Genomic DNA, 18624 nt, shown 5'->3' with positions numbered 1-18624 from the left:
GAGACAGAACCAGGATGAACACCAGCCCCAAACCAGAGGGTAGGGGGGCGGGGGAGGAAACAGTGATAACCAGCCCTCCCCTTCACTTACTAGGGACTGTGAATGCAAAGTCCAGACCCCCTCCTTCCAAACAAGAAACAATGCAGAAGTGAAACCCAGACTGGATCAGGAATGACGGATGTGCTGACAGTCTCACAGCGCTGCCTCCTGCACTGAAGATGGAGAGGCGTTCTGAAAACTAAGTGTCTGTTTGGCCTCTTCTATTCGGATGGTCCCATGCCAGTATGCTTGTTTCCCAAGGGGTCTGAAATGCAGTCCAAGTCGTGATGGGTTAGAATCAACCAGCTCACTCACAAGAGACACCCCTGGATGATGACATTGGTTTGCTGAGACGACTCAGCACGTTGTTTCAGAGTGGGACGAGCCAGGGCAGCCTGAGAGGGGAACAATCTACCTTTGCCGACAGGTTTGCCGGAGGACACCCGTGTTTTTGTTTCGCTTCTGCAGTGTGTCTTTTAAACAGCCAAGACCACGGCTTCACAGAATAAGCTATTTTGTGATCATGGTATCTCCCCTGCCAGGTAAGTATGAGAAAAAGCTATTTTGTATATGACAGTGCACGGAACAGAAGGAGAGGGTTTTTCTGAGGGTGACTGAAAGGCCTCTCTGTAAGGTCCATCTGGATATGAACTCGCAGGCCTGTGGCCTTCATGAACTCGAGCCCGCCTCCGTGGGAGCGACTCCCTCTAACACTTCCGGCTTCTCCTCTTCCTCAGCGTGGTCGTCATCCTGAGGGTAGAGGTCCGGAACTGGTCTATGCAGTCTGAGCCCTTGACATCCGCCGAGCTGTAGTGGAAGCAGGAGAAGGCGGACTTGAACTGCTCCCCACAGGGGCCGCTGGCCATGCCACCAAGGCACGGGCCACTCCGGTCAGTGTGTCCATCGGGCAGTATCCGTCCGTGCTCCTCGTACGGATCGTCGGGGTCATCGGCCACCAGCTCTGCACTGCTCGGAGTTTCATGGTCTTCTTTCGTCACAAATATGATTTGGTCCTTCCCTTCTTGCAGGCAATAGACCATGGCGGCTGCCCGGCACTCGGATCACGCAGCTGGAGCAGCGGTAGCGACCCCGCGCCGTGACCTCAGAATTACATCTTTTACTGACCAATCCCTGGAAGGTTCACTTAATAGACCCATCACCGGGCAGGCAGCAGCCTAGGACGTAAGAGAAAAAATAATAAAGCTATCAAGTTCTCTACAGCTTGCCCAGGAAATGCCTCTCGCCCTGGACAAGTAACAAGCCCTCCGGGGTAGAAAATGAGGCCTTAGGAGAAAAATCTCTCAAGCTGTTGTTCCACAAAACCCAGGCAGAAGGCCACGTCATGGCACGCACTTCAGCACCGAATTAAAACTGAAGAACAAGGACAAAATAATAGTCAAGAGAATTGATATTCAAGATGTTCCAACAAATCTGTTTACCCGAAGGTTCACTGCGGCACGATGGACAGTCCCCCCAGGAGGATGCAGCCCACGTGGTTCATCACCCGAGGAAATGCGGTGTGGTCCCTCCACATCGCGGAAGGTGGTGGCTGTTGGGTACCACGGCGCCCGTTCCGGCCCACAGCGACCCGATGCGGAACAGAGGGCCCCCCTGCTGGGTCCTGCCCCATCCTCACCGTGGTCCCTGTGCGCAAGCCCATGGCGGCAGCCACGATGTCCATCCATCTCATTGAGGCCCTCCCTCTTTTGCCACTGTCCTTCCACTTGACCAAGCATGATGCCCGTCTCCAGGGCATGGAATATTACTCAGTCCTTAAAAAGGATGGGGCGCTGTCAGCTGCTACACCATGGATGAACCCAGGACTCCTGACATTGAGGGAAAGAAGCCAGGCCCCAAGGACCACAGATCCTGTGCTTCCATTTATAGGCAATGTCCAGAAGAGGGAAACCCATAGAGACAGGAAGGCGATTATTTGTCGCCTAGGGCTGGGACGGAGATGCCGTGGTGGCATCGTGGTTGTGCACTGGGCTGTGAGCCGCAAGGTCAGCGCTTCCAAACCCCCAGCCGCTCCATGGGAGGATGCGGCTTTCTACTCCCATAAAAGAGCTATACCCTTGGAAATCCAGGGGGGCAATACTGCCCCTGTCCTATAGGGCTTCCCTGAGTCATCATCGGCTCGATGGCAGTGAGTTTGGTTTGGGTTTTGGTTTGAGGGCTGGGGGGCTAGGGGACTGTGGGCAGGCGGGGAGGTGCCTGGTGGCAGTAGAGGCCTAGATCTTGAGTTGCTAACGGCAAGGTCAGCCGTTTGGCCCCCACCAGTCACTCTGTGGGAGAAAGATGAGTCTGTCTGCTCTCGTACAGAGTTAGAGGCTAGAGAGTCTAAAGAACTGTTCTACTGTGTCTTCTGGGCGGGCTGCTGCTTGGGACGAGGGACCCAGTTTGGGAACAGGCAGTAGCGATGGGTGCACATGTACACCCCACCCCCCCCAAAGCAGGAGGTCTTCCTCAGCACATGTGCCCTGCCCTTCCTGTGTAGTCCTGAGCACAGGTCTCACGCTCTTCGGGCTTTGGTCTGTTCCAGGGTGCTGCCCCCTCCCTCCCGAGTGTCACTCACGGTCCTGGTGGCTGGGCCCGTGCAGCCCTTTCCAGTGAGGCTGTCTTTGCCTGTCTCCGTCCGGTGGGGCTCGCACGGAGGGAGGCTGGGGGCCAGGAGCCGGACATTCCAGGGCAGCTTACGAGGCAGTGAGGAGGCCCCTCCTGTGGTCTGCTGGCACCTCCACTCCGGCTGGCTGTTTGGAAGGAACAGGCTGGCGGCAGTGGCGCGGACGGTTCCAGGCACAGGCTGTTTCCTTTCCATGTTCGAGGTTGGCTGCTCCGGAGGGGAGGTCAGGAGGCCAGCAGAGGAGGGAGGGCCCCCGCTGGCCCTAGAGGTCCACAGGGGGGAAAAGGCAGTCAGGGTCTAACAGTACCGCCTTTTGGAGGTGGAGGTTCCAGGGAGAAGCTTGCCACGTGGCCAGGGACACCCTTGAATGCTTTCAGGCCCAGCAATTCAATAGTAGCAGAGACCCACTGAGGCAGGAGTCTGGGTGGGGATTTAGGCTTTTAGGGGATGTGTGGGGGCGGATCTGGGTTTGGCTCCACTAGGTTTGCCTTATTCGCATCCGGTCAGTCTAGGAGGGGCTAACCTACATCCTCTGGCTATAGAGGCAGATTCAGGCCCCAGAGCTGGCCCATTGGAACATTCTACCTACTGATGATTGTGATTGGTTCAGGAATGGGGGTGGGGCCTAAGCTGAGCCAATGAGAGTCAACTCTGAGATCTTTGCTCCCTGTTTCTGCTGGACTTGGAGTTGGGAGGTTTAATTCTGGCATGGCAGGGCCATCTTCGTCACCATAAGGGGCAAGAAGATGCCTGATTAAACAATCAAAACCACAGTGAACGGATGGCCCTCCCAACAAATACAATTCTAAAAAGAAACAAAGTAAAAAGCGTTGGTGAGGGCATGGAGAAACTGGAAATGTCGAATGATTCTGTGTTAGTCCTGGTAGACTAGAGAAACAAATTCATAGACATGCCTATGTGTATAGGAAAGAGCTTTATATACAAGAGCCACTGAATATTGAGAAAACGTCCCAGCTCAGTCCAGATCAAGCCCATAAATCTGATATTAGCCCATTTGTCCAATACTAATCTATTAATGCCTCTCCAGACTCACGCAACACATGCAATGATGCTGAATGCAGGAAGATCACAGGCCAGTGGTTGGGAAGTCTTTGGATCCAGTGGGGGTATAAGCATCTCAGGGCCAGCAGGGGTCTCCACGTGGCTCCTCCAGCACAGGGCTCTTGCGTAGCTCCATGTGTCTTGTCAGCTGCAATGTCTCCCACGGAGTGAGTGCGTGTTCTGCCTCCAGTGAGCTATTTATCTCCTTAGCGCCTCCAGATGAGGGCATCAAGCTGCCACCTGATTGATAGGCTAAACTCCACCCCTTCACTCTTAATCCTTTCAAATTGACAGCAGATTATGTAGCTGCCACAATGCATTCACGATAGCCAGAAGGTGAAACTAACCCCGGAATCCGACAACAGAGGATTGGATAAGCACGGTGTGGCCCATCCACAGACTGGAGCATTATACTGGAGCTCTGGAATGTGCCACAGCGGGGAGAGTCTTGACAAGACCATGCGCTGTGAAGGAAGCCCAGAATAAAGGTCACCCATCCTATGGTTCTGTTTACACGAAATACTTCTAACGGGCAATCCCGGAGACCAAAAGTGGTTGCCAGCATCCGGAGGAAGGGAAATGGAGAAGGGAGTGTGGGTGAGGTAGGGGATGGGGTGGGTAGGGTTGGGTGGAGATGAGAATGTTCTGGGATTAGATAGAGACATTGGTTACTGTGGTAGTCTGGGTCATTAGAGAAACAAATCCATAGAAACTCATGTATAAGAGAGACTTTTATATAAAGGGTAAGTGCACATCAAGAAAACATCCCAACCCAGTGCTGCCCAAGCCCACAAGTCCAACATTAGCCCATATGTCCGACACCAATCCACAAAGTCCTCCTCCATCTCACAAAACAGACACAGTGATGCCGACTGCAGGAGGAAAGCCGAGTCAGTGAAGGTGTAAACTCAGCGCTGGCAGGTGTCTCCACATGGCTGCTCCAGCACCCAGGGCTGCATCAGGGTAGGTCCACGGGGTTTCTCCTCAGGGATGTCTTGCAGGAAGTGAGCCTTGCAAGCTGAAGCAGGGGACTGGCTAAGGCAGCTGCACCCTGGTCCGACCATCAGAAAGCAAGAGACCTGAGAACTAGAAAGGCGAGGCTCACGAAGCCATTTATCCCTCCACCTTTCAATTAACCCCACCTGTGTTTATTGGCCAGGTTGGCACAATAAACTTTATCTGTTATCCAACAGAATAAATGTACTAAATGCCACTGACCTGTACACTTAAGAGTGGTTAAAACTGCGAGCTTCCTGTTAGGCATCATTTGCTCAGTAAAAGGAAAGGGAAGATGGCCAAGCTGGAGGGAGAAAGAGACCCACTCCTTCCAGCCATCGTTTGGGATCCTGGGTCCAGCCGTGCCTGAAGGCTGCCCTACCACTAGTCTTTTCAAGTACTGATCCACCACCTCCCCTTGGCCATGTCCTGGTCCTCTGAGGGGACAGCAGCTCTCCTGGAAGGTCCCAGAGGCGGGCTTCTGGGGAGACTGAGCACCCTCATTTCCTTTCACAGCAACGGCACCCAGTGGTGTCCAGTGCATGCTCCTGGTCTCCCACGAACAAAACTTCCTGAACGTGGAGAAAGGAGGCCCCGACACCAGCTATGGTGCTGTGCGTCCAAAGGCAAACAGCTAGGCCCCGGCAGCGGAGCTGGGTGCTGACAGGCACCCGGCAGGCCTGGGTTTGAGGCTCAGCTCTGCTGCAGTGTGTCCATTTCCCGTCTTTAAGGCAGGCTAGCAGTCCCCGGGGAGTTTGTTCACCCCCATGTGTCTGTTCTCCGTGCGCCAGGGACTGGCAGCCGGGCTGCTGCTCAGCGGAGGGTGGTTGGGCTGGTGGCTGGAGGTTGGCCTCCCGTCCAGTGTGTTGCTGTTGGCTTTAAAAGACATGTATGTAAAAGCAACTCGCTGCCTCTTTTCCTCCTTGCCAAGCACAGGGCGTCCCGGCGCGCCGGCCGAGGTTGGCACTGTGTCCCCGGACTGGACAGGCTTGCCTGGCCTGGTGCAACATTCAGGGACTGGTTGGCTCCGGAGGCAGCTGTCGCGGGCTCCTCCTCCCGTGTCTCGGCCCGGAGAAGGAAGGAGGTAGTGCCCTGAGGCTCCAGTGTCCCTCAGAGAGCTGACAGGTGGGATGTGGCCAGAGAATGTCTCTGTCACTTAAAGACTCCATCCCAGTGGCTTCTTAGAAAAGGCGTCCCTCGCTGCAGTGCCTCTGTGCCCTGGCGTCCCGTGGCTTCCACACCCTGTGGTTCTGTTGACCTCGGATCCAGTGGGGCGAGGACTTGACGGTCAGTCTTGACATTCTGTGGCTCTAGGACAGCTGAGCTGGGGGAGGAACACACGGATTTCAACAGCCATCGTTTGGGAGCCTGGATCCAGCCACACCGGACGTCCTCCCGACTGCTGGTCTTCTCTGTTTCTGTGCTTCCGGGGCTCGATGATGGCGATGCCGCAGGCCTGGGGCCCTGTGATGCTGTGCTTCTTTAGAACTCCAGGGCTCTGGTGCTGTTCAGGGCCACCCCGTGCCAAACAGAACAACTTCCCAGGTTCTTTCCCGCCTGCCTCGGGTGGCTTTCAACCCATGGGACTCAGCTTTTAGCCCTGACTCGACACCCCTCCTGGAGGGGGGTGTCGTTCTACCGTTGTTGTCTTTGGACTTTACATGCAAAGTCTCCAAATAGTCAAAAAATGTTCCATAGTTCTGTTTTGTTTTTTCCTTCTGACTTTATTTCTCTTGTTCCTGATAATATACGGAGCAAAGCATGCACCAACCGAACAGCTTCCACATGGCCAAGTTCGTGATCTTTGTTATCACGTTGGAGTTGGGCAAGCAGTTGCCCCCTCCTGTGCCGATTGCTTCTCCCTTATTATCTTAAACCCACTGTTCCCCGCACCCCCTGCCCCTGTCCCCCAGGACTCCAATCTGATCTTTGGAATTGCTTTTGTCAGTGGGATCCCATAGAGATAGGTCTTGAAAGAGCACAATGCTCAAAGCTGACCTTTGTAACTAGGTCAGCTAAAACGAATGTTTGGTTTTAAGATGACGCCAGGGGGATCTGGGGTTTAAGGTTAAAAGATCCTCTCAGGGAAATTTTTGGGGCTCAGCTCCCATGTCTCCAGAAAGTCTACAGTCCATGGACTCAGATGAACCCACTGCCATCAAGTTGATTCCGATCCATAGGACAGAGTAGAAGAACTTCCCCGTGGGTTTCTGTAACTCTTTATAGGAGAAGACAGCCTCATCCTTCTCTCTCTCGAAGCTGCCGGTGGTTTTGAAGTGCTAACCTGGCCATTGGAAGGCCAACACTGTCCCACTACACCACCAGGACTCTGGTAAATGATGGGTGCTGCCCCATGAGCACTGGACATGTTCTTCTGCATTTCCCTCCCTCTGGTCAGGATGCAATTCTATGTAATCCTCGATCAACATGCTCATTCGTGGTGGTCAAGGTCATCAGGTCTGGTGTCGTGACAGAGAAGGCAGTTGTTCCTGGAGACTATTAGCCTTTGTACACATTCCACATCCTCCTCCTATTGCTGACTCTCCCTTGGGATCTGCAGTCCAGGTGAATAGAGACCAATTGGTGTAGCTTGGCTGGCTACCTGCAGACTTTTGAGACTCCAGGCACTAGGAAGTACAACAGAAGAACGAAACATGTCATTTGGATATTGTGTTAGTCTGGGTAAGCTAGAGAAACAAGTCCACAGCAACTCATGTGTATAAGAGAGAATTTTATTTAAAGGGTAAGTGCACATTAAGAAAGCATTCCAACCCAGTGCTGTCCAAGCCCAGAAATCCGACTTAGCCCTAATGTCCAACACCGATCTACAAAGTCTTCACAAAACACACACAATGATGCCGAATACAGGAGGATCACAGGCCAGTGGGTAGAAAGTCGTTGAATCCAATGGTGGTGTGAGCATCTCAGCGCTGGCAGGGGTCTCCACATGGCTGCTCCAGCACCCAGGGCTGCATCAGAGTAAGTCCATGTGGCTTCTCCTCAGAGATGTCTCACAGGAAGTGAGCCTTGCCAGCTGAAGCAGGGGACTGGCTAAGGCAGCTGCACCCTGGTCCCACCATCAGAAAGCAAGAGACCTGAGAACTAGAAAGGCGAGGCTCACGGAGCCATTTATCTCTCCTCCTTCAGTTAATCCCACACGTGTTTATCGGCCAGGTTGGCACCATAAACCTTAACACTTGACCGATGTCCCATGAAACCGTGACCCTAAACCCCCAAACCTAAGAACCAAATCCCTTGAGGTGTCCAGTTGCACACACGCGGGCCTCCACAGCTTCCCTGTCTCTCTCTGTCTCTCTGTCTCCGTCTCTCTCCTTTTTGGCACTGTCTTAAATGTATCTATCACACAACTTTTGACAATTCCACTCTTTACAGCTGTACCACCACGGCCACCAGTTATGGTGATCGCCTGACTGTGCTCTATAGGGCTGCTATGAGTCAGCATAAACTAGATGGCAGTGAGTGTGGAGGCTCCTTCTTTTAATTCTTCCCGTAATCGGTGTGCTTTGTCCATCGTTGTTAACCCCCTTTCTCCCCAATCCCCGCTGGGCACTACAAATAAACACCCCTGCCTTCATTAGGGGTTCTGTCCGTCACCAGGACGTCATGAGCTTCTGCTGCCTACCAAGTTTTTATGAACGTTTTCTTTGGCCTCCCATGTCCTTTTAAAGCTCTGTATCTCAGACACCATTCTGACCTCCCTCACCTGGGTGACGTGTCTCTGTAGTTATCTTGCCCTTGTCCTGCTTCAGACTTAATAAATGTTCCCTTTAAATTAAAAAAAAAAGGTGGGCAATGGACAGACATGAACAGACAGTTCGCTAAAGATGAATCCAAGTGGCCAACAAACCTATGAAAAACTGCTCATGACCACCGGCCATCCGGAAGAGGCAACGCTAAGATGCCACCAGACACTGACCACGGCAGCCAAGTTAAAAGACAAACGAACAAAACAGATAACAATGAATGCTGGAGAGGCTGCGGGCGGGGCTGTCAATAGGCGCCAGCCCCGTGGGAAGCGGGATGGCCTACGTGGGACAACTGGGGACAGAAATTCTGTGCGCTCCAGCAATCCCTCCGCTGGATTTCTATCCTCCAGAAGTAAGAGCCCCGGCATGAGCAGATCGATGCACGCCCATGACCCGTGCATCACTGCTCACACGAGCAGGCAGCTGGAACAACGTACATGCCCGCCAGTAGGAGAATGGATGGAAAGGCTCGTCCATGCACACAAGCGAATGCTATGCGTCGCTGAAAAGCAACAACAACAATACACACGTGAACCTCACGACATGGCTGGGCCTGGAGATCCTCGTGCTGAGGGCACTTAGCCACCCCCCGAAGGACAGCACTAGATGCGGCCACCGTTGTGAGCAGCAGAGCAGAAATGCAAGTGAAAGCAACATACAGACTTTCCTCCGGAAGGTGACCCACTGGAGTTTGCCAAAGGGGAGCGGGGAGAGGATGAAGTGGTGGGCCAGATGATTGAAGGGTGGTGATGTGGGGTGGCGTGGAGGGCGGCGCTCCACGGGGGGCAGAGGGGAAGTCGAGGAGCAGCGAAGGGGGGGCTGGGAACCTGACTGTGGTTTCCATTGCGACATGCTGCATGATCTGCCGTGTGAGCCACCATCCAAGTTACAGGAGTGATAGGGGCAGTAAAGTGCATTAGCCCTATTTGTCCTTTTGTATGAGTCAAGGGGGAAGATGAGGCTTTCTGCTCCTGCAGAGTTCATCTCCGAAGTCCACAGGGGCAGTTCTGCCCCGTCCTACGGATGTACTGAGAGTCAGCATCGATTCCGCAGTAGGGAGTTTGGATTTTATATCAACTGGATGGTACCTTGGTGGAAGTAGGGGTGGGATATAACCTGCCAATGATGCGGGAGCCTGATGATGCCTGCTTGGGGATATGGCCCGTCTGTGAGAGTATTGATTCTCAACCTGTGGGTCGTGACCCCTTTGGGAGTTGACCGACCCTTTCACAGGGGTCACCTAAGAAAACACATATTTCTGATGGTTTTAGGACCTGAGACACGGCTCCTATATCCGTCTCCAGGTGGATCCACCCACGTGCAGATACGCCCACACATGAGGACCCGACATGAAGACTGTTAACCGTTGCTACACCATGCTTCAAGACAAAATTTCATTTATTTGTCATTAGAAATAAATATTTCACAATATAGAATTACATATTGTTTCTGTGATGAATCACTAGGCTTTAATGATGTTCAATTTGTAACAATGAAAATGCATCCTGCCTATTAGATGTTTATGCGACAATTGAGAACAGTAGCAAAATGACAGTGATGAAGTAGCAATGAAATAATGTTATGGTTGGAGGGCCCCCACCACATGAGGAACTGTCTGGAAGGCCCGCAGCCTGAGGAAGGTCAAGAGCCGCTGTGTAAGAGGAACAGTGAGAGTGTCTTCTCTCTCTGCCCTCCCTGTTCCTTGGTGGGCCACCTGACCATGGGAGCCAACCTGGGAGCTGTCAGCACCCTGCCATGTTACCACTGACCTTGGATCCAGGAGACTCTGCACCACTGGCCTGTGATCTTCCTGCGTCCTGCTTCCCCTTGCTGGGTCATTAGACTTTGGCCGTGTGAGTCTGAAGAAGGTTCCAGCCATGGACTTGAGTTGCGCTGGGCTGGGATGCCTTCTTCTTTTTAAAAATCATTTAACCTGGGGGCTCTTACAAACCTTTCAATTGTATTAAGCACACGTGTACCTGTGTTACCATTAACATTTCCAAAGCTTTTTCTTTCTACATGAGCCCTTGCTATCAGCACCTCTTTTCTCCCCTCCCTCCCCCACCCTAGTGACTCCTTAATCAATTCGATATTATTAGTTATTTCATGTCTTACACTGTCCATTGTCTCCTTTCACCCATATTTCTGTTATTCATCCTCCTGGGGAGGGGCAGGTATGTATCCAACCTCGTGATGGGTTCCCCCTTTCTACTTCCCACGAGCCCCCTCCCCTCATGACATTGCTACTCCCACGACTGTTCCTGAATTCCCTGTGCCTAGAGCTCTTATCTGTACCAGTGTGTGTACTCCAGTCTAGCCGGATTTGTAAGGTAGAACTGGGTCCTGGTAGTGGGATGGGGTGGGGGATGGGGGAAGGAAACATTCAGAAACCAGAGGAATGATGTGTGTTTCATTGGTGCTATATTACACCCTGGTCAAATCATCCCTTCCTTGTAACTTCTGTGGGGGATGTCCAATTGTCTACAGATGGGCTTTGGGTCTCCATTCCCCCCTCTTTCATATCGATATAACTGTTTGTTTTGGATCTTTGATACCTGATACCTGATCCCGTCAACACCTCATGATCACACCGACTGGTGCACTTCTTCCATGTGGGCTTATTTGCTTCCCTGCTAGATGGCTGCTTGTTTAAACTTCAAGCCTTTAAGACCCCAGGCACTATTTCTTTTGATAGCCGGGCACCATTAGCTCTCTTCACCGCATTTGCTTACGCACCCATTTGTCTTCAGCGATCATGTCGGCAAGGTGAGCATCAAAGAGTGCCAGGTTATGAGAACACGCTGTTCCTGTTCAACCACTTTATTGGCATATAATTCACGTGTCACACAATTCAATCGTTCAGTCACACCCAGAGTCGCACAATCATCACTACAATTACTTTTAGAACATTTTCTTCATTGTTATACTCATCAGTCGCTTCCCCCTTCACCCCAACCTTCTCTGCTATGCCCCCCAGGAGCCATCGATCCAGTTGTCTCTCTATAGAGTCACCAGGTAAAAACCCCAATCAAAGGAAGCGGAAACTATTGAAAACTAGAACAAACTTAAAAGGATCAACAGGGAGAATCAATGACAGGATGCTGAGTTTTAACCTCACTGCACCTGCCACAAGCCACTTCCCGATGCGTCCTGCATGAGCGCGAGGCAGGCACGTCCCTGGTCTGCGGTCAGAGGGATTCACCAGGGGCTTAATCTACGTGTAGATCCCCTTCAATTGTTTTTTACCTGAAAGAGCTTTAAAATGGGTCAAAAGGGAGATCAAATGATATTACCTTTACCTGAACTCTGTCTGCCACATCAACTTTACGACGTTCTCTGTCTGACAGAGGGCTGTCCACATCCCTCCACTATGGCCAGAGAGAATTCACAGGAGGGTTAGTCCACGTGTGGACCCTGCACATGGATTGCGGGTTTCCACGGCCATCCAGAGCCTTCTGCAAACCAGCTGTTGACAATGTAAGCTCTGATACCAGGCCCTCCTGCAGATTTGGATTACATTATTCACAATCCTTGGGTCGCACATATACTGCTTTTTTCTTCCATGTGGACTTAGATGGCTGGCCGATTGGAGGAAATCAGATTTCCCAGAATCCTCAGGAGAAGGTCATGCCAACATAGAGGCCTCCTTGACTATGACCTGATTGACAGACTAGACTCCACCCCTTCACTCTTAATCCTCTCAAGTCCCAAAGTGACACCAGATTACGCAACGACCACACCGTTATGACTTAGCCCCTTAGCCACTGTGCTTGTCTATGGTGCGAGGCAAGGACCCCTTTCGTTTTTCTGCGGGTAGAAAATCCAGTTTCCCAGCAATATCGACTGGGAAGATTTCCTTTTCCCTTGGAATGAACTTACCCTTATCAAGAGGCAGCTGACCACAGATGTGTAGGTTTGCTTCTGAACTCCCAGTTGACCCCAGTGTGTGTCTGTTGCTGTAACAACACCAGGCTGCTTGGATGACTGGGGCTGTCTAGTGTGCTTTTTAAAATCAGAAAGTGTAAGTCTCCGGACTCTTCTCCTTTGAATTGTGTTAACTCTTTAGGACCCCCTGCCCTTCCACAAAAGGTGAAGACTGGCTCTCTGATTCTGTGGGAAGTTTTATTGGGATTGCTCTGGGTAGGACTATCATTTTAAAAATAGCAAGTATTCCAGTCTGTGAACACGGGAAATCTTCCCATTTATTTAAGCCTTCTTGAGCCTCTTTCAGCAGTGTTCCTTTTCCCATCTCTAGATTAATTCTTTTTTTAAAAAAGTATTATTACCCAGTGAGTCCAAGGCCTTGGGCAATGTTGTGGAAACAGTGACGTGTGAGGGAAGGCATGACTGGTAATGACTTTGCTGGATGCTGCCGCCACCAAGGGAGAAGCCAGAGAGGCTCCTGGATGGGTCTTCCCACTGTGGGTCCTCCCACTCACCCATGTGCCTCACCCATCTATTCTACATCCATCTACCTACCGACCACCCACTGATCCATCCTCTACTGCCCACCCACTGATCCATGGCCTACCCACCCACTGATCCACTGCCTACCCACCCACTGATCCATCCACCCACCATCCATCCATCTCATCAATCCATCACTCATTTACCCACCTCCCCATCCAAGCATATCAAGATGGTGGGGTTCAGACAGGGCAGAAGGCAGCTACACAGCCCACAGGAGCTGATGCGTCTGTACCTCCTGGTCAGAACTAGGATGGGGGACATGCAGGATGCGGTGAGGGCCAGCAGAGGCCTTTAGCCTCACTGGAATGAGGGGGGATTGTGCTGTCGGACAGAGATGGTGTGCCTGGGAGCCACCACAGTCTAGGCAGGGTCCCCAGTGCAGAAAGATGGGACTAGAGAAGCCTCTAGAGCCCAGACATGTTGGCACCCCAACATACTCCAAGCCTACCTGCACACCCACCGCCTGCAGCTCCCTATGGCCTGGCTGTACCTCTCCTGCACCAAGCGCTCCCCTGTCGGGCCTTTGCCACAACCATGCCCCTGCCTGGGAATGACCATCAACCGGTGGTACAAATGTCCCGAGTCACCTCTTGACCCCTTATCTTCTGCTCCTTCCAGCTCAGGGGGCCCTTCCCTATCACCCTGTTCACCTCTGCTCTCCTCGCACTATGGGATCAGAGGCATGTCCACACACCGCCCACTGGGCTCTGTGCACTGTGGAGTCAGAGTCTGTCAGGTGGATGGAGTTATTGAATCTCATCCCATAGCACAACAAGCATGAATTTGGAGCCTACTGTTTGCCAACTTTCCCACATTGGGGCAGGTGCCCCTTCCTTCCTGGCAGAGCCCCCCTGCCACCCTAGCTCTGCCCGCCAGGCAGCCAGTGGGTAAACACGCCCCCCCCCCACTCCCTCACGCTCCATCCATCACTCTCGAACAAGGGCCTTCTGTTAAGAACCTGGGCTAGGGGCTGGGAGGGCGGGAAGCAAGTGGGGCCCCGGGAGCAGGCTCCGGTTCCACATCCTCCTGACGGCCTCCCACACCCAGTGCCCTGAGGGGAGGCCCCTTCTCTGCCCCAGGCTGGAGCTCTTCCGAGGTTGCCCTCCCTGCCCCTCCCCTCAACCCTCTTCCAAAGACCCAATGAAAGAGGCAGACAGAACTGACCCACCAAGCCTTGGTTTGCCCCTTTGCAAGGTAGGGGTATTCCCAGCAGCCAACGTGGACTGAGGGCCCAGCCCTGGCGCGCGTCCTGCTCCTTCGATGCCCTAAGAGGTGGGGGCTGACACCCTGCCTCCATCCATCTTCACCTCCCCTGCGGTTGCTAAGCTGGGATTCCCATTAGGTGGGAGAGCGAGAGACAGAGGGAGAGGACAGAGGGTCTCCAGCCCTGACCTACAACAGCGTCCTTCAATAGGGGAGGGAAAGCGAGACGGGAAGCGTGGCGGCCCTGCGTCCCGCCGCGACGTCACCCGTGTTGCCCTGTGTGTCTCTCGTACTGTGGACGCTGCAAACACCGAGCACACGCCACGAGGTGTGTTGGAGGTAGGACCTGGCGATCGGCTTCCTGCAAGTCAGCGACGGAAGCCTCTGGAACACAAGTCATCTCGGAGACTCGTTTTGTCTCTCCAGGTTCCTCCTGAAGCCCGTCCAAAGCCTGATTGTGAAGCACGCTCACCATGACACACACGACTTTGGAAGGTCGGGAGAAAAACACAAAAAAAGGCCGGAGGTGAGGGAGACAGGTACAGAGAGGTTCACCCCCTGCCTCAGATCCCGCGGCAGTGCTCGGGCCCCAATAATAGTAGAGACCTCCTGGAGCCTGGGGAAGACGGGATGGAAAAATCCCACCGAAGTTTTGTGTTATTTGCTCATTAGGTTGTAGCTGTTGCTGTCTATATCTTCCGTTTCCATCATTCAGAGGGGCGCCTGGGGCCCCTCCATGGGGGCATATGGAGGATGAGAGAGGAGATGGGACCCACCAAAGGTCAAGTTAGAAGGGTGAGTGCCCAGCCCTGGGACCCCTCACGAACACCCTGGCTTGGCATTTCTGGACAGATGGGCCCACAGGAGGCTTCCGAAGCCCAGGGTCGGGCCCCTGGCTGAGCACGCAGTCTGGCCGGGCAGGCTGCCTCCCTGGCGAATCTGATGTGTTTCCCAGAACCCAGGGCTGCAGCTGGCCTGTGCAGGGTGGGGCAGGCTGGCCTTCCCGACATATTTTCCCTCTGGATTCACAGGGGGAGGTGGCTTGGGCAGCAGGCAGGCAATGGGCGCCCACACGTCTCCTGGCCCGGCAGGCCTCTGGGCATCTCCCCACCAGCACCAGCCCCTCTGCCCCGGCCTGGCTGGGCTCCTGGCACCAGTGGGTCTAGTATGGTGGGTAGGCGGGGCTGGCAGAGAGAAGGGTCTGGCCTGAAGGCTGCATGGCTAATGAGGCGATCGGGCAGCCGCACTCAGCTAGATTCCGTGGTCAAGGGATACAGGGGCTGTGAAGGGCTTGGGGTCCTGCATTCTGGGTTAGAATCCTCATGGGGTGACTGTCTCCCTTTATGCCCCCTCTCTGGGTTGAATGAAAACAAGCATCTCCCATGGGTCCGCTGTGTTCTGAACTGCGGAGGGACGGTGACGCAGGGAGACACATGGGTGCTGGACACCGCTGCTCCATGTGGGTTTCAGTGGCTGTGAACTTTAGGAAACAGACTTCCAGGCCGAGCCTCAGAGGCACCGCTGGGTGGATGTGAACTGCCAACCTCTGTACATCGAGGACATGCTGCTTGTGCCACCCAGAAATCCTGAGGTTGCGTTAGGTCTTGTTTAGGGAGCCGCACTTCATCCACTCCATAATCACCACCTCACTCGACAGGCCGGCCAGTGGATACACAGAGCGGTCAAGCGACTTGTCCCAGGTCACCCAGCAAGGCTGCGCCGGGATGGATTCAAATCCAGGCACTGTGGCCCTGGCAGGCGTCGGACCGCTGTAGAGAGTAGAGTGGTGGCTGGTGACGTCCTACTGGACAGCACAATGATTACATTAACGGTAAGGGATACTAACGATGCTATATTGTGGATCAGGGCTCCCCAGGCCCTCCCACCTGCCCGATGGGCCCCCGAGCTGGCAGGGAGAGAGTGGACCTAGGGCTGACCTGGAGAGTCACCCATCCCAAACTTCTCTACCTGAAAATCTCAGTTGGGGGGGGTGTCCCTAGGGGCCCCCAACAACCAGTCCAGTCACAAGAATACTCGGCCCTCCACCCGGCCCTTGGAGACTTAGGAAGGTTTTCTGGAGATGGGGCGATGGGGGTCCAGCCTGGAAGGGTGGAGGAGGGGACTCAAGGAGTTAGGAGCAGTGAGCAATGGGCATTGAAGCCACGCAGCAGGAACTGTTCTCTGGCGTGTGTGGACAGGAGGGGGCCTGGCCACGGGAAGGGGGCGTGGGGTCCAGGGGGCAGGAGCATGAAACCAGAGCTGTCCTGTGAGGCCCCTTTGCCCTCTGTGCACACGGGAACATCCTCAGGGCCTCCACCTCTGCCTGGAATGCCCTTCCCCAAGGCCCAGCCACAAACGGGCCACGTGTGTTGCAGCCCCAGCCCCGTGCTGGACCTGTGGCAGGGGCCTGGCTTCCATGTGCCCTTGTCCCAGCTACAGGAGCCACATGCCAGCTCTGCCCCGAGCGGTGGTTTTCCCAAAAAATCCAGAGCAGGCTGGGGGCCACCCCCAGGTGAGCCTAACGCCAAGGAAAACAGGAGGTGAGCTCATGGCCCCCGACGCCGCAGGCAGCAGGCAATGAGCGCTGTCGGGGTTCGGGCTCTGTAGGAAGTGCCTGCGCTGGGGCTGGCTGTGCCCACCGCCTCCTATACAAAGCTGCCCTGCCTCACTCACCCCCTGTGGCTCCCCATGGTCTTCAGCCTAAGGCCTACATCACTAGTACTGCCCCTCCACGACCCATCTCTCGCTTTTCCCTGAACCCCAAGCTCTCACCCCCCCACCCATGCAAAAAGACTCTAGTAAATATATGGAACAAGCCTTTGGCCATTTGAACCATTTTTACAAACCTTTTCGTCGTCGTTAGTCGCCATGGAGTAGGGTGTACAGCACGCCCACAGGAGCCGAGCAAATCCCTGGAGGCATTTGAGCCTTTTAAAAGTGTCCAGGTCAGTGACCTTCAGTACATTTGCCAAGCTGCACAGCCATGTTCAACGCCTTTTTATCCCCTTAACAAAGCTCAGTGGCTCTGAAGTACAATATATACTCGTGTACAAGCCGGGGTTCACAGCACATTTTTTATGCAGTTTTAAAAATCATTGTATTGGGGGCTCATCCAACTCTTATCACAATCCATATGTACATCAATTGTATAAGGCACATCTGTACATTCATTTCCCTCATTTGCTGATGCAAATGTTTTTATGCAGTTTTTGCGGTACAATTAGGTGCCTCGGCTGATATTCGGGTCGGCTTATACTCGAGTATATATGGTAATAGCTCCCCATTCTCCCATCCCCCAGCCCTTTGTAATGACTGATACACTGTACCTATGGCACTGTTGACTGCTAACCTTAAGGTTGGCGGTTCAAACCCCAAAGTGGCTCTGTAAGGGAACGATGAGGCTGTCTGCTCTCATACTGATTTCCAGCCTCGGACATGCTAGACAGGGTCACTCTGAGTCAGACTACTCCTTAGAGACCAGGAGGGTGAGACTTCCATCTTCCATCCTTTGGACATGTGGTCAGGAGAGACCAGTCCCTGGGGAAGGACATCATGCTCAGGAAAGTAGTGGGGCAACGAGAAAGAGGAAGGCCCTGGACAAGACAGACGGACCCAGCAGCTGCTGCATTGATGGGCTTGAATCTATGGGCTTGAACATGCGGAGGGTGCAGGACCAGGCAGTGTTTCCTTCTCTTGGCAGAGGGTTGCTACGCATCTGGACTGACTTGATGGAGCCTCTTAGCACGAGTCAGGATGGACTGGGCAGTTGATTTCAGTGGGATGGGTCACACCAGTCCTTAATGCTGGTCCTTCTTTGCTCCATGTGCTTGGGCGGTGCACCCGTGTAGAAGAATCTACCTGGACTTGTCTTTAGGGCCGTACTGTGTGTATGCAGTCACATGCTCATGGACACGGGCTGTGGCTTCTGTGTCAGCTTCGTCTTGCCTCCAAGCCTTCACTTCTGCTGTTCCCTCAGCCGGGAACACCTGTCCACCGTCTCTCGGCTTGGCACATGCTTCTCTGTCTCCCAGGTCTCCTCCTCCTTTGGGAAGGCCGCCCTGACTGCCTCCCAGCTCTGGGCTGGGCCAGGCATCTCCTGGCTCGGCTCTGTGGGTGACCACTATCTGCTTAGGGAACTGCCTTCCCAGGGGACGGGCTGCCCCCAGAAGGACCAGGTGTGGCTTGCTGACACTGTGTCCCTGGTGCCTATCAGGAGATGGAGTGGGGGGGGGGTGGGAGGACGAAGCCAAGATGGATAGCTAGCTATGGGACACTTATAAATGTGGGTCATTACCCTGAGTGAGACACACTCGAGACAAACATGAATGTGCTTGAAATGGTCTTGTCTCCAGGTCTTTACCCAGGCACTCCCCTCTGGCCTTGTTTCCCTCCTCTGCTGACTTGAGGCCTCTCCTTCCTTTAGGTCTCCATCGCGGCTGCCTCCAGGGAGCCCACAGGGACTTC

This window comes from Tenrec ecaudatus, chromosome 1 (genome assembly GCF_050624435.1).
Source record: "Tenrec ecaudatus isolate mTenEca1 chromosome 1, mTenEca1.hap1, whole genome shotgun sequence".
NCBI lineage: Eukaryota > Metazoa > Chordata > Mammalia > Afrosoricida > Tenrecidae > Tenrec > Tenrec ecaudatus.
The sequence above is the reverse complement of the archived record's forward strand: the minus strand, read 5'-3'. Positions refer to the sequence as shown.